At 38.1% G+C, this 21,361-nt stretch overlaps 1 pseudogene across 4 annotated transcripts in view; it reads right to left on the bottom strand.

Moving 5' to 3' along the window:
- Positions 1-227: 227 nt before the first annotated feature.
- LOC149223885 (exocyst complex component SEC15A pseudogene) overlaps positions 228-21,361 on the bottom strand; it is a 56,745-nt pseudogene continuing 35,611 nt past the window's right edge. For 2 of the 4 annotated variants that reach the window (XR_016249491.1, XR_016249488.1), the window contains exons 3-4: positions 512-583; positions 228-415 (exon numbers count right to left, since the gene is read on the bottom strand). The product of XR_016249491.1 is annotated as an exocyst complex component SEC15A pseudogene, transcript variant X4 (transcript). Of the gene's footprint in view, positions 584-21,361 lie in introns of all 4 variants that reach the window. The other 2 variants (XR_016249490.1, XR_016249489.1) reach the window with 2 other exon arrangements.

Raw genomic sequence — 21,361 nt, 5'->3', positions numbered from 1 at the left:
CTAGTTCATATGCTATCTTGAAAGAACACTGATAAAAAAAAATTGAAACTAAAACCATGAAGAATTTTAGTAAATAAGCAACTTAGTAGGTTAGAAATATCGTTGTCAAGGAAAAAAGATATTGGAGTAACCGGTTACATGCTCATCTAGAAAGGAAAGATGAATCTTTTGTCAAAAGAATAGCATGGGAAAACATTTAACAGACACAAAGCCATGAGATTTCAAAGAAATGATAAAAGCAGTTCAGATTACCACTTCAAGCTAAAAGAAATAACACATGTTGAGAAACCCTAAGGCACCCAACTGTGAAAAATTTGGATATTCCATGTTTTAGATATTCCATAGCTTACAGTATATTGTTATTTGTTAAATACATCAACCAGCTAAGCATGCTACCTGAATGCCTTTGTAGTCCCTGCAATCAAGGATAAATCCATAACTAAAAAAGGAGGATTATACAATTTCACAATGCAAAAACAAGCCTGGTAATAAGGACCAGAATAAGACTTACAACAGTAACAGAAATATGAATCAAATATGCCAAAATGAAGAGCTCCTGTCAAAAAGCAGAATGTAATAGAACCTGTGAAACAAGGAAAAGAATGATATAAGTTTTCCCATTCTCCTCTACCCTGTTGTGCACTCTGTCATGTAGAGCCTTCAGCATTACTTCAAACTTTCAAGCTATCCAAAAAGTTAAACAAAATATGTGCTCCCATAAATAAAGTAAGTAGAGGTAGCTCCCTTTAAACCAAGTGAACAAGTAATTTAAACGAAGATAAGGTACATAGAAAACCCATTCAAATCAGATGGGTCAAGAATAAGTAGTTTATAGGCACGAATGCCATTATGTATAGGGGATATCTAAATACTAGAAACCCACTACTCCATTTCCATTTGTTGATTCACAGATATAATACAATCGATGCCTGACAAGAAAAGCTATCCTTCAAGCATGTTACAAGACAGTCCATCAAAATTGGAACATGCGGACAAAATCAAGCAATTTATGCTACTGGAATCAAGAACATTGTAACATGAGAGAAAATGGGTGCTAACAAAATGTATCAAGTTCAAAAAGTGATCTCAGCCATGCCAGAGAAAGCAAAGGGCCAAAATCTTCCAGCAAAAATGGGACCACAAGAACCAAGATTGAAAAGAGGAAGAACATGCTCTTCCTAACCAGCAAATGGCATGTCAACATGTGCATTTTTTTGTTGGCAACCCTATTTTCTTTTGTATAATAAGCGAACAGAATCAAAACAGATATGACAGAATAGAAAAGATAAAGTTTGCAGTAAATTCCTTGCAGGTTTTACTTTGGTATCCATGGAAAACATAATAATGTATGAATAAAAAGTGGTCTTCATTTTCATTTTTACTTAATGGTATTAATAAATCTTTGCTACAGCACATGACGTCGTTGCAAACAGGATAATTGGCAGGTGTGGTATCCTTCAATCTGTGGAGATTAGTTAGACAGCATGACTTGAGTAGCACTATAACAAGGCAACAGCCTCATCATGATGAAATGGCACTGGAGAGATTTTGTAGGAAGTTATTATCACCATAAATGGAAATTAAGCACATTAAGAAAACAAATATAAACTGAAGAGAGTGAAATGAGTGAAAGCCTCCTTATCAATGGCTACATGCTAGTCGAGTCAATCCACTTTATGAATGTGGGATACACCGAGAAACACACTAAAGTGAAATAAAGCATAAAATAATCTAAAGTCAAAGTGACTTTATTAATGTCCATGTCTAATGTCTAATTGACCATGATCAAGCCGATATTACTTTAACAGCCTCCCTTAATGATCAATCTACTAACCACACCAAGCTTATCCTGAAATCTGACATATTTGTCAGAACCCAATGACTTGGTAAAAATGTCTATAATTTGATCCCAATGTTATTGGAACCAGACTGGAATTAGTGAAACAAGCCGGTCCAACCTGTTTGGGTGTCAAGCCGGTCAAGCCGGTCCAATTCGAGGTCTAGAACTGAAAATGGCCGGTTTGGTACCAAACCAACCCTTTTTCACTGAATCGGCCAGTTTTGTACCAAACCAATTGGTTCCGTACAATGTAACCAAGGATGTTCCAAACGCAATTAAAAAATACAGACAAACAAAACAGAAAACAAAAATAAAAATAAAAATTAAGTGGGGCAGCCTAATATTCAAGCGTATGGCCCTACTATTGCTATATAATTAATGGCAATGTTAAATTCTTAAAGTAAAAGGAGCTTAAATTTTTAACGTTATCACTAATTGACTCGGATGTTTGAGAGTGGTTCTGACTTCTTTGGATTTCATATGGGGAAAGTAGAATTTTAATCTCATTCAAAATCCGGGTGACTTAACAGTTTTCAATATTTCGGGATTGGGGGGATTGCAACGCTTCCATTCGATTATGTCTCATACGAGGGTATGGAACTAGCATTTAATCAAGAGCAGCATGACCCCAATGTACCTTGTTGTTAGTGGCATTGACTGCTGAACTCCTCTATCATGACCCTGGTAAAAATGTACACATCACTCAAACAAAATCTCAATTTGACATGTGAAGCTTTTTTCTATCTTTGTTTAATGCTTAAAGCGTGATATTAATGATGAAGATCCCAATATAGGCAATGATTTTGATGATATGTAGGTATTTGTTGTAGCGTGATTCTTTTTTACACTGCGGGCCATCTAGAGCCTCTTTGTTGATGTATTTTTAGTTCAAAAATGTATTGCACTAAGCAATTTTGGTTATATGCACCTCTTATTTGCAATAAAAATAAGAACTTTTGCATATTTGTGTATAAATGGTTTGGATTCATATGGATGCACATGAATATATATGTTTTTCTTTAAAATTTGAATATTTTGTTTTTTTGGTCAACCAATTTTTTGGTCAGGTTTTTTTACGGGTTCCAGTCTGGTTCAAATTGGTTCCTGATTCAAAGAGTTTTTCGGTTTGATCACCAGTTCGATTATGATAATATTGTTTGGTCCTCCATGGGACAGTATTGCAGCCCAATAAATCCATCCTTTACAGGTTGTTTGATGAATAGAAAATGTATCTCAACATGCTTGGTACACTCATAGAAGAATGGAATCTTGGCTAGTTTGATCACCCCTTGATTCTCAGAAAATAGGGGTGTTGGCTCTATCGGACTCTATCTGTTGCATCTTCATGGTTGAAAGCATCCTCCTAAGACAACCCACCTCACATGCTCCTTGCACTGCTACTCAATATTCTTCTCCCTTGAAAGGGCTATGCATGTTGCTTCTTGTTGGTCCATGTGACTGCATCTATGCGAAGGTTGAATACATATCCAGAAATTAATTTTCTATCCTCCATAGAACCTGCCCAATCTGAATCAATATACCTACATAGCCTAAGGTCTTTCCTTTTATTGTATAAAATGCCAAAGTCAAGTTCTTTTTCACATATCTTAATTTCCTCTTTGTTGTAGTTCAGTGTTCTACTTTGGGCACAATTATATATCTAGAAATGAAGCTCACAACATAGCTCAAATCAAGTCTAGTGGTTGTAAGGTATATCAAGCTCCCCATTAGTTGCTTGTAGATTGACTCATTAACTTGCATGGCCCAAGGGCTCAAGTATAGGCTCTGCTAGATTAATTAGAGTTCGTAAGGAAGGTTGTATATGCTATAGACTCTTGAAACAACCAGCTCAATCATTAGTGCATAATGATATTAATCCATGTCAACTATGGCATAAAATATGTTCACCTTCACTACAAAGCTTTGCCAGCTTTAAATCAAATGGTTTCAGGTGTTCTAGAATTGTAGATGGAGCATAAAGATGTATGTAAAGGCTATGCACTTGGGAAGAATGTTAAGAGGTCTTTTCCAAGCAGTGAAAGTAGGTCCAAGGAAATCTTGGATCTAGTTCATTCTTATGTGTGCAGTCCAATGCCAATGAAATCTCTAGGAGGCTCTAGGTACTATGTAACTTTTATTGATGACTTCTCTCACAAGACATGGATTTACTTCATGAAGACCAAGGATGAAGTCTTCAACAAATTTCAAGAATTCAAGGCTGAAGTAGAGAACTTGACAAGAAAGAAAATCAAGATTCTGAGATCAGATAATGGAGGAGAATACACTTCCAACGAACTCATTGCCTTCTGTAAATAAGTTGGGATTAAGAGGGAGTTGGTAGTCCCTTACAATCCACAACAAAAAGGAGTTGTTGAAAGAAAGAATAGGTCCATTGAAGAATTTGACAAGGCAATGATGCATGATCAAGACTTGCCCATGTTCTTATGTTGCGAAGCATCCATGACAACATTCCATATTCAAAATATGGAGTCCTCATCGAATCTTGGAAGATATGACTGCTGAAGAAGCATTCACTGGACAGAAACCAAAGGTTGGACATTTGAGAATCTTTGGTTGCCCAATTTACACACATGTACCCAAGGATAAGAGGAAGAAACTAGAGCCTTTAGGAAAGCAAGGAATATTTGTTGGAAAGCAAGGACAGCAACAAGTTGGAGTTAGTAGGGACATTACCTTTGATTAGAATGTTGACTATTGGAAGTCCAAAGAAGCTCCCATGGACTCTGATGATGACGAAGAACATGAAGCTCCCAAGGAAGAGGATTCGGGTCCTTCCAATTCTATAGAACATCTTGTAGATCATCAAGAAGAGCCAGAAGGGCCTAGTGAACCAATGGATCAAATTGTTGTTCTTGAAATCAAGAAGAGGCTAGCTTGACTTAGATCTACCTTGCAAGAAGTAGAAGGACATGCATCTCCACATGGCACCTTCAGGGAAAGCAAGAGACCAGAGAAGTGTTCTGGATATGAAGCATTGATCACTAATCTCATTGATTTTGAGCCTTCCAACTATGAGGCAACTAACCTATAAGTTTGGAAGGATGCTATGATGGAAGAATACCAATCTATTATGAAGAATGGCGTATGGGAGATTGTGCCAAGACCTAAAGGGAAATCAGTGACTCCAAATGGATATACGAAATTAAGCATGCAATGAATAGCAGTATTGACAAGTACAAGGTGAGATTTGTGGCTAGAAGATTCTCCCAGAAAGAGGGAGAGGATTATGATGAGACATTTGCCCGAGTTGCCAAGTACATTACTATTAGATCTATTATTTCTATTGCTTCTTCTATGTGTTGGAATTTACATCAGACGGATGTAAAGACTTCTTTCCCTAATGGTGTGATTGAGGAAGAAGTAATCATAGAAAAACCTCATGGTTTTGAGGTTCATGGGAAGAAGTATCACATTTGCAGATTAAAGAAAGCCTTGTATGAACTTAAGAAGGCACCTAGTGTTGAAAATGTAACTAGTATCGGTCTTCATAATTGTTGTTTGGCTCATGACATAATGTAATTCTTATGTATTTGCAAAAGAGAAGAAAAGAAAATTACTATAAAAATCAAAGAAAAATTATTTTTATAAGCATGAGTTTCATGCTCAAATTATTATGTTTATAGGTCAAAGCAACCATTGAGTGCTTCTAGGGTTGTGTCATGAGTCATAGTCCTTGTCATTATGTATTAGACCCTTCTTGGGCTTTTTCATGTCAAGAAAGAAAAATTATGTGTGTCAAAAATGCATTTTGTACCTCCTCCACCAAGTCAGCCTCTCCTCTTGACAAGTCGGCCTCATTAAGGGAATTCGTCCACACTTGAAGACTATATATAAGTGAAGACTTCGACCTCTTGTGCTCTTAATCATTTAAGGTTCGATCTGCAATTAAAAAGTGTGAAGAAAGCTAAAAAGGAAGGTCTTATCATTGCAAGAAAGGAGCCCAAGCGAAGAAAAAGCAGCCCTAAAATTCTTTGTTTTATGTCACTTGTGCGAGTTGCAGTGGGTAACTAGGATTACCGCAAGTCCGAGTTGTTGCAGGGTGAAATTGCATACTATATTAAGAAGATTGAGGCTTTTGTTTGGGCAAAATATTTGTGATCATCACTTGTTAACTTGAACATCCTTGTCTTGTTTAAAGAATATTGGTTGGAGGGCCGATTTGGTGGTTGAAGGAAATATGTTGTCTTGGTCTTAGGTCTTGGTTGTCTCACTTTGAATTGGTTCTACAAGAAAAAGAGAATTTTGGTTGGGTTTTCCCCTTGGAGAGGGATTTTTGCCTTGGCTGACAGCCTACACACTATGTTCTTTGTTATTGTGATTTTCATGCTTTTATGTTTTGATAGTTGTTTGATGTAAAGAAGATATAAAGAAGATAATAAAGCATAAATATTTCACAAGCTATTATCAAGTTAAGAAAATCTTTCTGCCTTTCTGATTTTCCAACAAGGTTTCAGAGCTAAGGTGAAGAAGGAAAAAGGCAGCTTGAAGATCATTTGTCATAAGAAGAGGCTCCTAAAAGAGAAGATGCATCTATTGAAAGATACTATTTGGGAGAAAGAAGAAAGTCTTGGAAGAAGTCTTGGGACCTTCTTGAAAAAGTCTTTGGAAGAATAAGAAAAGACCTATAGAAGGGTGGGTTTAGGACTTGTGATCTTTGGCTGACTTCATGGAAAGGTGTATGTGGATGTTCTGAGCATAAATTCTATTCGTATCTTCTATAGGAATCTTTGTAACAAGGTCGTGTTAAAATCAGTTTGCAAAGAGAGGGTTGAGACCCATGTCTAGGTTAGAAGACTAGGCCTAGTAACGATCAAGTCCCCTCAAGAAGTAGCGCTAAAAATTTTAAGGTCTAAGAGGGAGGATATCACAATGAATATGTGACTTAGGTGACCATCAGTCTAAGGTGACCGCAGGGTTTGTGATGTTCACGGAAAAGTGTCATCAAGGCTGAATATTTCTATCATAGTCATGCCCAAAACTGAGAGCTATGTTGAAGTTCCATTTCATGCATGGTTGTGATCTTATGTTTCAGAAATCACTAGTTTGGAAAGGTAGACAGTTGGTGGGAAGTATTATGAAAATCTATGTTCAATCTTCTTGGAGCAATAGGAGGAAAAAACGAGAAGAGAAAAAGAAATCAAGCCTCAGTTGTCAATGATGATGATCCATCAAAGAATACCAAAACCGAAGATTCAAATATCAAAGACTTGTTCTATTAAGTCTTAAGGGTTGTTATCCCTTGTGTATCCTTTGCTTATGGTTTAGGTCATTAACTTTAAGCATTGTGAAATTTTCTATATAGATTGACTTTGATTTGGATTCCTAGGGTTCAAAAATCTAAAAAGATTTGATAGAAAGTTCTTGCATTGTTTTGATGAGTTGAAGAAATCCTTCTATAATATCGGGAGCCACTACTTTTTCACAAAAGATAAGTATTTTATTCTTTATTTCCTTCATTGCATTGTTGTTGATTTCCTTTATGTATCTAGCTCTATTTTGTTACTTGATTATAATCCTTTCTTTATGATTTCCTAAAAAGAGGTTTGCAAGTATATTCTACAAAATATCTGTGAAAGAAAGGATTGTGGCTAGATCCAGAGGGAGCATCTAAAGAATACCTTGAATCTTAAAGAAGCCTTGTTTCAGAGGGAGCCAATCAAGGCTTGTAGAGGGAGCAACTCAAAGTATGTTCTTTTAGAATTAAAAATTGAAACAGTTCTCCTCCACCTTGAAAGGTATAAATCAAAGAAAGTACGACCACTTTGTTTTCGTATAATTTCTTTATGACTTTTTCATGTCCTTACAATCTAGGGTTTTGAATCTTAAAGAATCTTGATATCTTTAGGGTGTTTGACCTCTAGATAGTGTTAACCCTTGTAATATTAATTTTTACTTTTTGTTCACGCTAGCTTTTGTTTTCTAGGGTTTTGCACATAAAATCTAGGGTATATGATAAAAGCTAGCAAGGATTGAATTGAGTAAACCCTAGCGCTTGAAAGTTAAAATCCCTAGGAGTGATGTTTCCGCTGAGAGTAAAAACCCTATTTAGGGTCAAGTCATGGAATATCTAGGGTTTGCAACTAAAACCCTAGTAGTATCCTTTGGAAACCCTAGACTAACAAAAATTAACATCATGCTCTTGTACATGTATATTTTGCTTGGTTGTACTTGTTGACAAAAAATGTAGGTACATGATTATATGAAAAAGGATGTAAGAACAAGACTAAAGTAAATCTCATGCTTAAGGAAGACTTCATGGTGGGCATGATGGAAAGAGGGAGCTATAGGAACATTGTTGATATAGATTATGGAAGGAGGAAAGTGAGCATGAAGGAAGATTAATATGGAGATGGACCTTGAAGATGTTGATGAAGATAAAGTGGTCACAATAAGGATATCAATTTCATAAAGAAGCTATTATCAGCTTGAAGTTTGAAGAGAATCAATATAATCCCTTCATTGATGACAAGACAAAAGTAACATGAAAAACTAATGATTTGAACCTTGTCACAAATGTTAGAAGATGGCTCTGTGATGTTCAAAAAGATCGAAGTTCTTTGATGACATGATGATGCAAAAAGAAGAACCTGTGATCTCCACAAAAAGAACAAAGTAGATGATGCTGGACACAACTCCTTAGTTAAGGAGGACATTGGATATATTCCCTTTCTGTGTGAAGGAACGTATATATCCTCCCTGGAATGGACATGATTCTCTACTTCTTGTGTCATGCACTAGGACAGGACTAACAGTCATACATCTAGTGAACGCCATGAGGAGAGAATGACGATTGAAAATTAGTAGAAGCACTACTGGTGGTTGTTTTTAGTTTGGGATCCAAAATGAATTCTTGGATGAGTCGTAATCAAGACTCAGTTGCGTTGAGTAGTGTTGAGTATGTTGTTGCTTGTGAGATTGGAAAGGAAGTTGTTTGATTAAGGAAGCTTTTGACGAGATTTGTTTGAAGGGATCATGAATCCCACAATTGTGATAACCAAAGCAGCATCAAAATGATTGAGGACCATGTGTTTTATACTAGCATAAGTACCACTATACTAGAAGTTTGGTATTGGTTGGGGTCGTGAAGCTACAATGTTCCGACAGTTGAACAAGTGTCTAATGTGTCGATCTCTCCCTGAAAAGTTTGAATATTTAAGAAGCATGCTTGGATTGATATCTCTAGTTTAGTTGAGAGGGAGAGATGAGTACCTTAGGCTACGAGCCAGTATGATGGTACTAGGGAGGACATTTTGATGTTATCTAAATCCCTTTCTAGGGCTAATGATGTCCTGATACCTGTTGTGTTGGTGTCTTGGCCTAGATGATGTTCAAAGCTCTATTGGAATTGATATATTGGCCTAGATGAAACTGGGATCAGTGATAAGTAGGTGCCTTGGCAAGAAGCCTAGATGACACTGGGGCCTCTAATGAGTTAGTGTCTTGATCTAAGTCACCTGACACGGGGACACGGGACACGAACGACACGAGGATTCGAGTGTCGGACACGTTGACCCCCCGAAACAGGACATGTTATAAATTATTTTATTAAATATATATATATATATATATATATATATATATATATATATATATATATATATATATGCATTCAATTAGATATTTCTTACACAAATTCTCATTCATGATACAAATTCCTTGATTCAAACATAGATTTTCATCTAGATGTAAGTTTTACAAGATTACAAAGTAACATTATGCATACAAATACAATTGTGACATAATACATATTCATCAATGATCCAATAGGAGAAAGACAAGATACAGTAGTTTTTTCATTAAGTCATCAAAATCAAAATGTGTTACATAGGTTGTAGCAATGCCAATGGAAAATAGAAATAAAAAATACAAAACAACTACAAGCCTCAAGGCATTAGGTAGCTCATGAGTCATCAATCCTCATAATCAAAATCAGCATTACTATACTCATCATCATGGTCACCACTCTGTTGCATCCTCCTTTGTATCCAATGTCATCTTTGCATCTGCTGGTGTGGAGGATGACCCCTCTACAGTATCACCATCATCAAAAGTGACAGGCCCTAGCACTGGCTCATTAAGATCCAAGTTGGCCAATGCCAACTCAACAATGTTGTCTAAGCCCATAGCATCAGGAAAGACATCCCACATCTTTGTCTTTCCCTTCAACCACTCATCCCTCCGCCTGTAAATAAGACGACAGTTGGTATGCACATACACCATTGTCTCTACCCTGGACTGCTCAAGCCTGCTCCTCTTGACACTATACAAATTCCCATATGTGCTCCAATTCCTCTCGCAACAAGATGATGAAGTCACCCGAGAGAGGAGCCTCACGGCTAACTGTTGTAGAAGAGGGCTTGTTGCCCCATGAGTTGCCCGCCAACAATAGGGTTTCTTAGCCACCCTATCTCTAATCACATCGTATCCTACAAATCGACCAGCGCCAGTGTAAAACTCTGCAAAGGCATCCTCCACCTCATCATGGGATGCTCTATCCTGAAAAATCTACCTCAATGCATCTTTCCTCCCCTGTGAAATTTCACCATCCATGTGAGGAGGGAATTTGCGGGATGGTCCACCATTCAGCCACTCATGGTTGTAGTATTTTGGATTCAATGAGTGAGCCAAACAATGTAAAGGTGTAAAATTATTGTCCCATTTGCTAACAAGAATATCTTGTATGGTAGTGAAGAAGGCGTCTAATGATGTCTCATACTCGAGGCACTCACTCTGTAAAATAATGCTCCTCACGGACTCAATCATGGAATTCCATCCCTCATAAACCTCTCCTAAGAAGGGTTGGTTTGTATCTACAAATCAAAGCAAAGAAATGATAGGGTCCATGATCTGAATAAGTAGATCTACCCTCTCCCACCAAGCATCATCTAACACTGTGTCCTTCACTCTTTTTTAGGCTGCTTGATCTGTCTTTCTCCAAAAAGACCAAAATTTTGAAATAACCATGGCCCCAAGAGGGTCGTGACCTCCCTCAACCTCTTCAACATGATGAATGAAGAGGCAAACCATGTATCTGCAATCTTCAACAATGATAAATTGGTGTACTCCTTGTAGATAGTGAGGGCATTTGTATGATTTTGTACAAAATTGTGAATATGTCGTGCATCCTCAATAATGCTTCCAACCCAAAGCACATCAAAAGCAATAGATTTAAGTGCTAAATTCAAAGAATGGACAATGCAAGGTGTCCAAAATACTTATGGATATTTAGCTTCCACAATCATGCCAGCAGCCTTGCAAACAGGTGCATTATCTGTAATGATTTGCACACAAAAATCAACACCTACATCTTCAATAACTTTAATAAACAACTCACCCATATATTGTGCATCCTTGTATTGTCCAAGTGCATCCACTGATTTCAAGAAAACTGGACCATTCAAGGAAGACACCATGAAGTTGATGAGTGGGTGTCGTGTTGGATCTGTCCATCCATCAAAAACAATGCTAACCCCATATGTTGGCCATGCTCATTTAATAGACTCAAGCATTTTGTCCACCTCTTTCTTTGCCTTTGTCAACAATGTGGTTCTAAGCTTCTCTGATCTAGGAGGCACATACCTTGATGGAGCCCCTTGAGTTAGAGCTCGGTACATCTCAATAAATAAAGGTAAGCGTGCAACATTAAAGGATATGAAGTTCTGATAGAAAAAAAATGCACTGGTGAGATCAAACTCTTCACATTTCTCTTTCTGAAAAATCTTGTCCACTGGACCAAGTGCCATTGCCTTTCTTTTTGCTGCTTATCCCCCACCAGAACTATCAAATGGAAATTTGTTGTTGTGCTTTTCCTCAAGGATGGAAGGGGGTCATCATTCTTGTTTTTTTAGATGTTGCAGTCACCTTTGCCATACCAACATTGGCCTCTTTTTCCATTTCTTTCCTCTTAGCTAAAGACACGTGTACATGTTGCAATTCTACAACTTGGTAAAGCCAACAAATGAGCTTTCACACGGTAATATGTGCTCATAAAATGATTGTTGCTATAGTTGCATTTCCAAGCAACATTGACTCCTCCCTTCATGTTGATTCCTGGCCCTTTCTCTCTTGTGACATATTTCCACAAGGGATATTTGTTATCTAGAGGTTGTTGTCTTCCCTCAAAATTTGAAGTTGTTGTTGCAACCCCACTTCTAATAGAGGGAACACTTGCAGACCCTAATGAAATTGGAACAGGAGAAGCATCTCCAATGGGGACTTTCATCCCCTTTGCCCCTTCCATGCTTCCCTTGATTGAGCCATGAATGTTGTAAAAAAATAAAGAAAAAATACACTAAAAAAATGTGCATGCAAACTATTGTAATAAAAATGCAAAAAAAATAGAGACAAAATGCACTTACATGTTGCTTGAATCGCCTCCAAAACGCTCCCACACTCTTTGCTCTTCGCTCTCACACACCCACAGCAAACCAACAGCAAGGGAAAATGAGAAATGTGATGTTAGAATGGCCCAAATATGCCTTTTATGGCCATGTGACAGTCCAAAAATCGGGACACATGTCCCAGAATTGGGACATGATCGTGTCCTGATGGGACACGATCGAACACAATCCAGAGGACACCTGTCCCACCGAATCATGTCTGATTCGCCCGATTCGGGACACGAGGGGGCCTAGGCACGAATCTGATTTTTTAGGTCTTGATAAATGACATTTGGATCCCTAATGAGTTAGTGTCTTGGTAATTGACACTTGGATCCTTGAATTAGTGTCTTGGCAAGTAGCCTAGATGACACTTGGATCCTTGATAAGTTGAGTTGGTGTCTTGGCAGGTAGCCTTGATGACACCAAGATCCTTAGTGTATTGATACCTTGGCAGTTTTGGCCTAGATGGTATCTAGCATTGCATATGTTGTTGTATTCTTCTTAGAACTTCAACTTGAGGTCATCCTTGTACCAGTTAAACAATTATGCATACATCCCTAAGTTATGAGGGAGTGTTGAAAATGTAACTAGTATTGGTCTTCATAATTGTTGTTTGGCTCATGACATGATAGAATTCTTACATATTTGCAAAAGAGAAGAAAAGAAAATTATTGTAAAGATCAAAGAAAAATTATTTTTATAAGCATGGGTTTCATGCTCAAATTATTATGTTTATAGGTCAAAGCACCCATTGAGTGCTTTTAGGGTTGTGTCATGAATCATAATCCTTGTCATTATGTATTAGACCCTTCTTGGGCTTTTTTATGTCAAGAAAGAATAATTATTTGTGTTAAAAATCTATTTTGTACCTCCTCCACCAAGTCGGCCTCTCCTCTTGACAAGTTGGCCTCATTAAGGGAATTCATCCACACTTGAAGACTATATATAAGTGAAGACTTCGACCTCTTGTGCTCTTAATCATCTAAGGTTCGATCTACAATTAAAAAATGAGAAGAAAGCTAAAAAGGAAGGTCTTATCATTGCAAGAAAGGAGTCCAAGCAAAGAAAAAGTAGCCCTAAAATTCTTTGTTTTATGTCACTTGTGCGAGTTGCAGTGGGTAACTAGGGTTATTATAGGTCTGAGTTGTTGCAAACTGAAATTGCATACAATATTAAGAAGGCTGAGGCTTTTGTTTGGGCAAAATATTTGTGATCATCACTTGTTAACTTGAACATCTTTGTCTTTTTAAAGAAGATTGGTTGGAGGGTCAATTTGGTGGTTGAAGGAAATATGTTGTCTTGGTCTTAGGTCTTGGTTGTCTCACTTTGAACTGGTTCTACAAGAAGAAGAGAATTTTAGTTGGGTTTTCCCCTTGGAGAGGAGTTTTTACTCTAGTTGAGAGCCTATGCACTGTGTTATTTGTTATTGTGATCTTCATGCTTTTATGTTTTGATAGTTGCTTGATGGAAAGAAGATAAAAAAACATAAATATTACACAAGCTATTATCAAGTTATGAAAATCTTTCTGCCTTTCTAATTTTAAAACACCTAGACCCTGGTATTCTCGAAATGATGGCTACCTGACAAGACTTGGTTCCTCCAAAAGTGATGTTGATCCAAACCTATATATCAAGGTTGAGAAAAATGAACCTATGATGTTATTGTTATATGTTGATGACTTATTTCTAAAAGTATAGAGCATCTCATTATTTAGTGTAAGAGGGAGTTGGCTTTTGAATTTGATATGAAGGATCTTGGCTTGATGCATTATTATTTGGGACTAGAAGTATGGCAGAAGCCTGGTGAAATCTTCCTTGGTCAAGGAAAGTATATTATCAAGATCCTTCAAAAGTTTGGAATGATGGATTGTAAATCTATGGCAACTCCCATGGTGACTAATCTAAGGAAGTTGAGAGACTCTGAGTCAGATTTGGTAGATCCATCCATGTACCGGAAGTTGATTGGCTCCTTGATGTATTTGGTTAATACTAGGTCGAACATTTGCTTTGCAGTAAACACTATGAGCCAGTTCCAAGTGGAACCAATACATGATCACTGGATTGTAACAACGCATGTATTGAGATATCTACGTGGTACAGTTAATTATGGTTTGAGATGTCTCAAACGGTCATATACAGTTGCAAGGATATACAGAGTATGATTGGGCAGGGAGTGCAAAAGACAGAAAGAGTACATCTGAGGTTGCTTTAGTTTGGGCTCGGCTATGATTTCTTGGATGAGCGAGATGCAGAGATTTGTTGCACTCATCACTGTCCAGGTCGAGTATATTGCAACTAGTTTAGCGAGTTGTGAAGCAGTGAGGCTTTGGAAGTTACTCATAGGACTATTTGATTAGGTGTTGGAACCAACTGTGATATATTGTGACAATCAAAGTTGCATGAAGCTTTTAGATAATTCAGTTTTCCATGACAGGTCAAAGCACATCGAGATCAAGTACCACTTCATGCGTGACATGGTGCAAAAGGGAGAAGTGAAGCTCCATTATGTCTCTATTGATGAGTAGAGAGCTAATATTCTCATAAAGCCTCTGTCCAGAGCGAAGTTTGTATACTTCAGGGGTAAGTTCGGACTTGACGAGAATGCCTCCCTTAGTGAGAGGGAGTGTTGATGTGATAGCATCAGGGACAAACATTCTCCCTAGGTCAAGTATGTTGACCAAGATTAGGGAGAATGGCCCGGCAAAGGATAGTCATTCTTCCTGGGTCAAGTATATTGACTAGGATTATGAAGAATGGTCCTCGAGGAACAAAATTACTCAACCATAGAGTTGAGTAGGTGCCTTTTAGCATCAGGCTCAGGATTACTCTCCAGATAGGTTGAGTGAGCCCATTTAGCATCATGGCCTAGAATGAGGCCTTTGGATTTGGGACTAGGATTACTCAAATAGATTGAGTGTGTCCCTAGGGTTTCACTAGGGGTCAAAGAGATTGACTAGGATGATAGTGAACAGGGACTAGTCTGTGTACTATGGGGTCAAAGGCACCGACCAAAATCATGGTGACTAGTCAATGCTAATGATGTACCATGGGTTAGAGATGCTAACCAGAAGTATGGTACCTAGTTGATGCTATAGATTTTACCATGGGTCAAATTTGTTGACCAGGATTATGGTAATCGGATGATGATAACGTTTATGATGTTTTTTTAACCTTTTCTTAGAGAAATTTGTCAACAAGAGAACATCTAGATAGTCATTATGAATACCTCCCTAGCTAAGAGGGAGTGTTGAATTTTGTAGCTATGGTCAGTCTTCATAATTAATATTTTAGCCCTTGAAATATATGTAATGATTAATATAAGACATGTTCTTCATGTCGGTTTCAAAAGAGAAAATTTTGAATTTTGAATTTTGAATTTTTGGCTCCAAAGTTGTCAAGTCGGCCCTCCCTCAAGTCAAGTCGGCCCTCGTTAAAGTGTCATATCCCCATTTTTATTTTCCTCCATAGTACAGCCAAGGTGGATTTCCAGGGCACAGGATGGCCAGATCATCAGAGCAGGTTTATGTCATCAGGGATTCCGAGGGAGTTTTGAGGAGTTTTTATGGGATCTGATGGCATTCGCTTGGCATTATCCACCACCCACACAGTTTGCCTTATGTTTCGTTGCATTCCGACAACTTTTAAAAAATGGCATTATTATGGGGCCTAAATTAATTATGCTCGAGGTGGCATACAGGGAGGATTAATTGATAGAACACCTCAGCGTAATAGCTCGTTGGAACCGGAACGAGAAGATCTACAGGATGGGATGTTGAGAAGTGGCTTTCAGTGGTCGGAGAGAGTATGGTGGCCAATTTACCATTTTCCCACATTAAAAGGAATATTTAATTGAAATAAAAAAAGGGAAAAGCGCTCCATGATTAAAATAATAATAATAAAATAGGAGGTTGTAGAGGGGTCCATCAGATTTATAAAAAGAGGAGCAGGATGCCATTAGTGGACACCTTGGATTTGACATTTCTCCTATATGAGGTTGAGAACCAGGTTCTCTACTTTATTGGTGGCCCAAGGACGGAAACCCTCAGGGACGTTGTTGAGTGTTGGACGAAAACCCTACTCTCTTGAGGAGACTTCATCCAGGAGTTGCATAGAGCTTCAGGGATATTGGAGTGAGGATCATTCAGGTCCTCAATTGGTGCTTCATCATCTTTCAGTGGATTCAGTGGCGGTTGTTGTTGGAGGGGGAGTGCAGTGGTTGTGGAGTATTGAGAGATCAAGATCAGCATATGAATAGTATAGTTGGAGGTCCACTCAGCTATCATCTTTCCTATTTTGTCTCAAATATTTCCAGCTGTACTCTGCATGCTATATTATAATAAACGAAGTTGGGTCATTTCTTGTGCTACATTTTCTGATGTTATTTGAGTTTCTGGGTTTACTTCTGCAAATTGTCAATGTATTTGTTGTGCTTGTATAATTTATGGGTTGCTATTTACTGGTGCATTTTGAAGCAATTTCGTGCGTTTTTTGCGAAAGTGCCGACATAAAATTTTATAAAGAAAATTCTCAGAAAAATACCAGAAAATTCCTGAAAAAAGATATTACAGTGGTATCAGAGCAGTGCATCTTGCCAGCCTGCAAGTTAATTGCAAATCAACTTCAAGGAGATCAAGGGTTTAAGAGAAACCCATCATGCCAACTATTTTTCAGAAGAAATATCTTTTTGTTAAAGAGGGAAAATAATATTTTGGCCCAAATATTTGTTAAAAGCTAAATTATTTGGTTAAAGGGCCAAAATCATAATTTTAAAAGAGGTCCAATTATAATTTTGGTGTGGCATATTATTTTGAAGGGTCGTGAAACTAATACCTGAAATAAGTTTTGGAGAGGCTGTAAAAGGCCAAATTATTTATGAAAGGGCAGACCATTTAAAAAAGGGCGTGGGGTAAAACTGCTTACAAAAGCCAAAATCATATAAATTTCCAAGTGGAGTCGTATTTATGAAAAGTCATGCAAATTTTAAAAGAGGGTCGTGAGCGATTAATTATTACAAAAGGGACTTTACAATTGGCAAACCATACGTGATTATTTTGGAGCCAAGCTGAATTTCAGCGAAGGCGGTCTTCCTCTCTCCAGATCAGAAGGCCGAGCACGAGTTCTGGCCAGCGAACAATTTTTTTTTATGCAGGATCAGTCTCATTTTTGTGGAAACCGAGTGCAAGTCAACGGGACGAAGAGAAAGAAATTAACCGTGGGCCAAATTGATCTATCGCACTGCCACAGACAAAAAGCAATATGCTAATTACGTGGGCGTTGACTACCCAAATTTGTGCAAATTCTCACCTAATGGGGACGACAACTCATTGGCCAAGAATGCATTAAACATATTGGAGATCACAACATGGATTGAGCTAGATTCTTCAGTTTGCCAGGAGTCACACAACAATGGAGCCGCATCAAACCATTGTTGTATTGTGGAAAATCATGAAGACCAAGTCGTGGTTGTTTGAGTATGATTTGGACCGAAATTTCTTGGCATCTAAGTTCCTTGACTCGAATAGCCATCCAAATTACTTTTGAAGGAGGGCAGAAAATTTCTATTCACTAAATTTTTGCTGAGGATCGCAATTTTTGAACCCGATACAGGCATTTTACCGGTTCTAAGTGATCTCAGGAAGAGTCGTACGAAGCTGACCCCGGTGATCGTATAGCCTGCTATAGTAATCAGTGCATTTGGAAGGAGTGGAAGAAGAGTTATATATGAAGTGAGGAAGAATGTTGGTGGCAACTCAAGAAATCAAAATTAAAATAATTGTGTGCACGAGGAAGCATGAACGTAGCTGGAGGAAAAATGTGATTCAAGTTGTGATTAATTACAGTGATCAGTGGTAGACGTATCAGTACAGAGGGCCGTGAACTGTGCATGCGGTCACATTCTTCCTGGAGAAAGCATTCAACAGTATGAATCGAGGAGCCACATCAGTGTTTCCTGTGGCAGATGAGCTAGGTTGTCGCTATTCTTGCCGGCAGCTACTGCATATCAATTCCAGATTTAGTATTTCCTTAGCCGCTCAAGTTTGTTGTAGCAAACGTTGGGATTCCAAGACCTGAAGATCACATATCATATGCCTGTAGCAACCTCTCCATGAAAGGAAGAATTGGTATTTGACTGCAACAACTCACCAACAAGGACCAAGCTGGTTTTTCAAGGCATCTCATCAAGCTCTGTCGACCAATAAATGTTCCAGGTTCCTTTATCATCTCAATGTTTCCTTGCCTCTTGAACATTTGTGGAGTTGATGTCACTATTGCATTTTCAGTGAATTGCATTGCTTCTTTAATGAGATACAATTGATGTATTAGGTCAGTAAACACAAAAATAAAACAAACTACACCTGTTAGTGTCCTAGGTCTAGGCATCTTGGTTATGATACTCTTACTATGTCACTTGAGGTCATGTTTATAAGGTCATGTTAGTGTATTTGTTTTGGTTTTCATGAGTGTCATGGCATTAAAAGGTTAGATTTGTCAAAGTATCATAGAGTCAAAAGTCTTTTTGCCATCATTTGAAATGTAATGGTCACAAGAAGTCATGATTCGAAGTTGTAATCATAAAAGGTTGGTTGTCATTATAAGAGAGTCTAGGTATCAATGTAATCAAACTTTGGTTATCATATTCCAAGCATGGAAATCAAGTCCACATCAAAAAGAATCATGACAAGGGAATGGGCACAGATTTGGAGGCAGTGATGAGTCAGTTTGGAAGTATTTTCAACAGCAGAATAATGATCTCAGCAAAGGAGGTAACAGTTATGAGTACAGTCCTTCTCTCTTCCCAAGCACTGTGAATCTGGACATGCACTGTGTTTTCATGATTGGTCATTCAAAATCGTGATCAACATCATTTTTACCTGCTCCAAGCTATTTTGCATGTTCAATTGGGTTATTATCTTCACTCCTCAACGCTTAGTTCTTCGACATTCTCATTGGAGGCTCCAATTCACTTGTTTTGTTCGCTACGCAAAGTATGCAGGGGCACTGCGAGTTCAGACAACGTTTCTTTTCTTGCATATAGGTGTCAAATTCTTGCTCACATGGGCAAATTCAGTTTGGTTTTATCCTTTAGACTTAAAACAATTGTGTAATTGTGATTAGAAGCCAGTATAGACCATGTCAAGCTTGTAAAAGAAGTAAAATTTGCTATCATTGTGTTTCTGTGTTTTTGTTGCGTTTTCTCCTAATCTGTCGTTGCGTTTTCACCCTGAAGTGCTGTGAATCCACACAGTGGATCACACCCCTTCTTCTAAGCTGCCAATTTACCTCTTTCCGTTGTGTAAACCTTGCATGCAATTGTGTTTTTAGCCTAGGGATTGTAACCAAAGCTTTTCCCTCAAAATTTATGCCCAAAAGTGTGTTAAAAACCAAAATTTCCTCTGCGTTGTGTTTCTGACCCTCTGTGCTGCGACTATCCCTAGTCAAATTACTTGTCAACAGTTATCAAATTTCTGAGTTTTATAGGGATAAGTTGAGAGTGCCTGTAGTTGTGAATCTTGACATAATTGTTGGACTATATTTTAAAACATTGTCACAAGGTTTGGGAACCAAAGAACACCTCCATTTGTTGCCTAATAACCTTACCAAATTCATTGCTGCAAAATTGAAAATATGTCAACACCAGAGGACAAAAAACATAAAGGGGGAGCCATTGTGCGTTTTGAACCACAAGACATCACAGCCATTAATGCAGATCCAGCTATTAGGATGGTTTTTGAACAAGTAGGGTGCATGAGATTCTGTGAGAGAATTCAAGGATATCATTTGCAATTGACAAAGGAATTTGCTAAAGGTATTGATGGTGTACAAGTAAAAGTGGGAAGCATGACATTTCTAGTTTCAGCCCAAACAATATCTGAGGCCACTGAGATTCCTTTAGGTGGAGAGGAGTGGTTCAAAGGAATAGATTTTGATTTGGTTGCCTTTAAGGATTTTCTCAAGCCTAAACACAGGAAAGGGTATGGTTCATTTGTTCCTAGAAGTTATTTACAAGAACATGGCAAGCTGCTAGAGGTCGTCCAAAGGTACCTTACTTGTGAGGGAAGATTCAGTAGGGCTCATCACTACCACATCAAGCTCTTAATGCATTTCACTGGCAAGAAAGCTATGAATCTTCCCTATTATTTGTTCAGGAGTATATGTAAGATGGTTGATCGAGTGCAGACAGAAGGAAGTCAAGTAGAGGCCAGTTTATTTCATTTTGCATTAACTAATTTGTTGGTCTTGAAGGAGCTTGAGAGGAGTTCTTGGTCTCTTCAGGTTGGGCAGCACAGTCTTCAAACAGTCAAAGGGCTAGGAAGGACACTCCTTCCATTGTGATTAAGGAAGTTTCACCTGCAACAAGCTCAGTCAAGAAACCTTTGACCAAAGGAAAATTGGATGGTAAGAAAAGTGCCAAGAGTAATTTTCCCCTGAGATAGAGAAGGTGGTAAGGGTGCCAAGAACAAGGTCTGCAGCTAAGAGATTACCAGTGATCCCTCCATCATCTCCTATTCAAATCATGGAATCAAAAAGCACACAAAGAGAGGTGGAAATTGATGAAAAAGACCAGCAAATTAGGGAATTACAAGATCAGTTAGACAAGGCACATGTGACTATAGCTTATTTGCAGCAAGAGAACAGGGAGCTTAGACATAAAGTGTCTCAAGAAACTATCCATTCTAGAAGAGAAGAACCATCAAAGGAAGCATTGACACATGATGCCAAAGGCAAGGGTAAAGTGGTGATTGATGTTGAAAAGATGAAAGAGCCAATTCAGTATTCAAGGAGACCTAAGACTAGGTCTATTGCCAAGGTACAGGTACAAGAAAAGGAGATTGTGCAGCCTGTGGTTTTTGATGAACAAAAGGAATATGAGAAGCTACTGGAGCAGCTTGAAGGTGTACAACATCAAGTGGATCAACTTGCAGAGAAAGACCATAGGGATAAGATGGCCTTGTTTAAAGAGGTGGAAGTTGCTTTGCCTGCTCTCCAAAAGGCCAAACACAAACTAAAATAGACTTTGCCTCTGCATAGGCAAGTGAAGAATTTATATGTGCAAAACCTGGTCCTGAAAAGAAGACTTAGGTTGGTGAAGAAAAGGCTTAATGAAGTCAGAGAAGTT

This window comes from Pinus tabuliformis, chromosome Q (assembly GCF_031772625.1).
Source record: "Pinus tabuliformis cultivar Carrire ecotype Pingquan chromosome Q, CPIR1, whole genome shotgun sequence".
In the NCBI taxonomy this organism is placed as follows: domain Eukaryota; kingdom Viridiplantae; phylum Streptophyta; class Pinopsida; order Pinales; family Pinaceae; genus Pinus; species Pinus tabuliformis.
The sequence above is the reverse complement of the archived record's forward strand: the minus strand, read 5'-3'. Positions and strand labels throughout refer to the sequence as shown.